This window comes from Perca fluviatilis, chromosome 3, assembly GCF_010015445.1.
Source record: "Perca fluviatilis chromosome 3, GENO_Pfluv_1.0, whole genome shotgun sequence".
NCBI classification, from domain to species: Eukaryota; Metazoa; Chordata; class Actinopteri; order Perciformes; family Percidae; genus Perca; species Perca fluviatilis.
Window position 1 is genome coordinate 41,882,458 of NC_053114.1, and position 5,870 is coordinate 41,888,327.

Sequence of the window (5,870 nt, forward strand, 5' to 3'; positions counted from 1 at the left end):
TCCATAGACACCTCTGATCCAACCTTAACTCTAATTTTTCTACCTGTTAAAAAGTAAAATAATCCAATTATACAACCTTCCTCCAATACCCATACTACTTAGTTTAATAAGCAAACAAATACACTATTGTCATCAGCGCTTTCATTTTCAATGCCTTTTCCATCTCATTACTCACTCTAACTAGAGCATCTGTTGTGGAGCGTCTTTTTTTAAATCCACTTTGTATATTAGTCAGTAATCCTCTCTGTTCCAATACCATATGAAATATTATCCTCTCCACCCATTTGCATAAGTGAGATGTCAAAGCTATGGGCCTATAGTTCCCAGGATTAGCTGGGTCCTTACCAGTTTTGTTAAACGGTATTATTACTGCACTTTCAACTATTCGGTATCATTCCATCCCTCCAGATTTTATTAAAGAGTCTCAATACTATCTTAAATGATTCTACTGGTAGCTGTCAGAACATGGCATTACATGATTGGTCTTGCCCTAGAGGTGTATATCCAGTGCCTGGCAAAGCTATGTTGAGTTCAGGCATTGTAAAATCCACATCCAGGGTTGATATACCATTACAGGTGGGACTACATTTTGCATTTACTTAGATAGAGAAACTTTATTTATCCCGAAGGAAATTAAGGTGTCCAATAGCTTATACACATCATACATACACATAGGCACACAGACATAAGACAAATGACATCCACGCACACATACATACTACAAAAATACAAAAGAAGCTATCAATAGTGCGCCTTTATAGTAAAGGTAGGATGTAGCATGTTTAAAGGAGCAGTGTGGAAAAAATGCAGAAAGGTACAATGGTATCATAGTGCAAGATAGTGTCAGTGCAAGTACATTGCCAGTGCAAACTCTATATCTATTCAAGTACAACTTCAAACTGGTAAACCTAGTGGTGCATTCAAAGTTATTGTAAAATACCATTTTCTCATCAGATTTTGTCTTTTAACAGCAATTTACTGGTGAAAGACGTAATTATTGTTAAAAGTTATTGTCATCAGTTTTTTAATAATCATTTAAATTATTACATTTTTGTGTTCGGATTTTTGTGCTGATCCGAAAAATGACCCGATCCGTGACTCAAAACTGCGATCCGTCAAACAACAACTGGAGACTGGGGTTCATGTCCTGTTCTTGTCCCATGTGTCAATGAAATGTAAATTTTTTAACCCCACCCACGATCTTTTCCTAAACACTGTGTACAGACACAAATATCATTACAGAACATACGTACTTTAAAAGAGTCCATTTTGGTATACTATAGGTCAAAGGATATTGATATGGATATATATCACAGCTGGCAATGCCATAAATTATAGCACACTACAGTCTGTGTCCTCTGTGCAAATCTTTACTAGTTAATTTTAACTCAGCAAGTGAAACATTATGTAACAAATAGCTGTTGCTTGACTAAATTCTGTAATTTGCATGTTGCAGTTGTTAATTCCTGCAAGTGTAAAAAAGACACAATGACCTGAAAAGCTAGATGATATTAATGATACTCCCACAGTACAAAAAATGCTTGTTATTTACTCATACTCCTCAAGGGACTTTGGTACAGTCCTCGGTTTAGACTCAGAGCAGTATCAGCTAAAGAGGGTTATCTTATCGTTTGACTTTTTTTCTCGCCAGGGTCTAATGCTTCGTTCCAGGCAGTCCGTAACCTGTGTTTTCACGACCTTCTACCCGTGAAAGTGCCCTGGAACGGCAGTCAAACCCGTAACTTACTACCCATGAACTCGTACCAGATGGTTGTACTCCCAGTTACAGTTTTTGACGTCACAAACACCTAAACAACAATGGCTAACCCTGATGCTGTCCAGACGCCGGTGATTAACGGTGAGAAATAGAAATAAATAGACATAAATAGGCAACGTAAAGTAATTCCGCACATTGTAATCAAAACAATACACATACTATTGTGTACTACTACAGGCTATGTTTATTAAATGAAGCCCAAAATATGTCGCCGACTAGAAATCGCTAGTATCAGCTAGCGCTAGCTAATGTCAACGTTAGGTAGCTAGAAGGGTTTGTCGTGACTTTGCCTGGAACGCTACCAGTTCGTGAGTCATGACTTGAAGTCGTAACTTACGGGCTAAAAATTGTGTCTGGAACGCAGCATAAGTCCCTGATTGCAGTGAAATTTGTAGTGGTGTCAGCAGCCATCTTCCTGAGTCTCCCTGTCTGATAGAGAAGCATGAATTACTTGATAAACCAAAGCTATGGTGTTTTATTTGACAACCCCCTAAAGGTACACATGGTCCACCTCGCATTGTGTTTGCAATTCTTTTCAACTTTAACTTTTGTCTTGCAGCCAGGTAAAATATAGAACAGACTGAGATACACAAAACACGATAAAATACATGAAACATGAATATCAGTCATCAGTAGTTATCAGCTAAGTCTTCATTAGTATTTAACAAAGGCAGCGCCGGCCCGAGCCTTTTGGGGGCCCTAAGCAGAATTTGATTTGGGGGCCCCCCTCCCAACACGCGGAGTCCCCTGTGCTTGATGATTATTGACACAAATGTCACAGTGAGGTTATGTATCAATACAGTGACGGATTATGAACTACTGTCCCCCTGGGCACAGATGCATAAGGACCCTCCCCCCCTAATCTATTTGTGCAAAAGTGGGTGCAAACGGTGAGGGGGGGGGGAGATATTTAGAATTTGGTAGATGTAATTTCCTGTATTCTGGTGCATTTTGGGGATGGTCAGCTGGAGAAGGGCAATACCTAAATTTGTTCAGATTCATAGAGTTTTGCTTTTTGATTTAGAAAGGTTGTCACTTCTCGCAACTACATGGGCTTCAGGGCCAAACAACACGTTCTTTCCCACAGGACTTTATGTTTGAGTAAAATATTACATCTATTTATCCTGTTAGGGATGCATATTTGGATTTTTTTTCCTGATCGATAGCCCGCCCGTGTTAACCGCTTATTAACAGTTAACAATCAGCCGACTAAGTCAAAGTCCACCCTTCTGGGAGAGTTAGCAGCCACAGTGTTGCGTACATTGTTGTTGACACATGCAGCAACTTTCCCATTCCCCAAGTCTCCACCACATCAATTAGTTTAGCTGGTTGTCAGCTGTGGGTCTGCCTCACATACTCTGTATTAGTAGGAAGTAGGGCTGGGCGATATGGCCTCAAAAAAAATACCTGATTGTTTTCACAAAAAAATCTGATTACTGATTTAAATCGATTCCCCCCCTACTTAAAATCAATCTGCAGATGACAAATAAATGACAAGATCACACACACACACACACACACACACACACACACACACACACACACACACACACACACACACACACACACACACACACACACACACACACACACACTTTGGATTATTCATGCCAATTTCATGTAAATATATTGGTTTTGGAGTGTTTTCCCTACCATTGTATTGGCGCCCTCCGTGAAATAATGACAAAATGATATTATGCTATATATTCAACAACCACTAAATGGATGCGTGAGATAAAGCTGTTTTCACACATACAGGTAATTCACTTCTCGTTCCTCAGTAAAAGTTCAAGTCATTTTGACTTTAGTCGCGCAACCTTGCCCCTATTTTCACCTGTTGCTGAGTAACAGACATTAACATGCCATGGTCTCATGAGTGTAGCATACCTGTAGCAAGCTCCATCGTAGTAATTAGCGGTAAAACATTGAAGAGGAACTCCATGCTACAGAGCGGCGATTGCTAGTTGTTAAAGCCGCTACAGACCTCTGTCACAGTTCGGTCGTATCAGCGGCTTTTAGTAGATGTGTTGAGCCGCATCAGAGTTCCTCAACACCGGGTCCGGTGCTCCGTCAGGTCAGCGGTAGTTCATGGTTCAGTTATCCAATAATAATAGGTGACTTTGAGCCGGGTACAGAGCACAATGAGATGCCGGTCATTTCGGCGGATATTACGGTTAAGTAAGTAATGAAACGACTAGTTAAGAAAATAACTAATATTAGCCGCTGTCGCTGCCATGTTGTTTGTGTATCTCCATGGCAAACGCGCGGGGGGAGGGCGTTTGCCAGGGGGCCCCAAGCAGCCGCCTAGTTCGCTTATGCCTCGGGCCGGCGCTGAACAAAGGTTGTACTGACATATGCTCACTGGCAGTGACTTGGGAGGGATTCTTTTTAGTATTTTGATCTTTCTTTTACTGTTGTTGTTTTGATACATGTGGCATACGTTTTTTTCTTTTCATTTATTCCTTTCATATAACCTATAATCTATGCCAAATATGTAACTGAAGCTTCTGTTCAGCTCTTCTTTAACTTGATGAGATGCAACGTGATCTGCGGCTTCACACCTGTGCTGAACAATTTGTTGGCAGAAATCAGGAGCTGGATGATCCAGTATCACAGATGCTCTGTTAGCTTGGGTGTCTCTCCGAGAAGAAACTGGTTTCTTTATTATATGTTGAAACGTTTACACAGCGCCGGCCTCCACCCGTCACTGTTACCACTGTTGTCACTGTCAGACATGCAAACACACATGACCTGGTTAAACAAATAACAGTCGACAAGCTTGTTGGACTGATTCGTTTGGATTGAATAGTTTGAGTCTAGTCTCGCGTTGCCAGGCCTTTGAGATCTCCACACACCACCAACGTCTAATGCTTCATTTTCTGCATTGTGGAGAAATGTTCTGCAACAATTTGGGCCTTTTCTGCATGAAGTTATGCAGCAGATGTCTTTATTTATGTAAAGGGAGGGGGGAGGGTGCACTGGCCAGTTTTCATTATTGTGGGTGGGGGGTTGATGAACATGACCGAAATGGTGCTTACCCACTGCTAGTACCAGCTCTACTGTACTTTACTCGGCTCGGCTCTGCTCGGCCGCGCTGCCCCGTCCTCCATTTTCCATTGCAGATTTGGTACCGCCTCATGCGTGAGGCGAGCGTGGCTGGTCGTCATAGTGACGCCGCAGGAAACTGCCATTGACAAACGCGACACACACACAGAACGTCGAAGGTGTGTTGTTTTTGACTCTCGGCATACGGCTGTTTGCCACAGCCAGAAGACACATTTTGTTTCTAAAGAAGCTGGAGGCAGCAAAAAAAACAAACCGCACTGGCTAAACGTCTGTCTGTCGCTATAGCAATGATGACGCAGTGATTAGTGACGATTCTCTCCGACCAATCAGTAGTCTGCAGGTTTTCACGTCACCTTTTGGTATCGCCTCAGCCAAGGGGGTAAGCTTCGCTTCAGAACTCGAACCTCCGATGGCGCCATTTTGTTGCTACCTGGCCATCACCTCCCGCTAGCATTCCACTGACTAGCATTCATTTTGGCGCCACTTTGACAGCGAATAACTTAACATCTGAAGCGTTTAAAGACTCTATTTGTCCATTGTTTATTTCTAAAGAAACACGACAATGTATAAAAGGCTCCATTACCTTGTACCTCACGTTATGGCTCCGTAGCAGACGCTTTTATAAAAATAGGCTAACGATTGGGTCATAACCACGAGACTTACTGTCACACAGTAGAGGAATTACCGTATAATACAGGTTGCTCACGTCACATTTTCGTTGTCTCTCTCAGTTGGAGGCTGCGCAGTAAAGCTGGCCATCACCGGAAAAGTGCTTCTAATATCCTTCACTGGTCTCCGTCCAGAGCAACGGGCTCTGTTGGTCCATTATATACACTGTCTATGGCCTCAGCTCGCTTGGAACCTCGACGGAGGTGATACTAAATAAAAGTACCTGTTGGCAGGTAACAGGGATTTTTTTTGCTTTCTGGATTTACCCTGCAGAGATGTGAGGAGCACTTAACCAGGGGTGTCGGACTGGGGGTGGAAAAGGGGACTGAGTACCCAGAGCCCTCATGTGAGGAGTGCC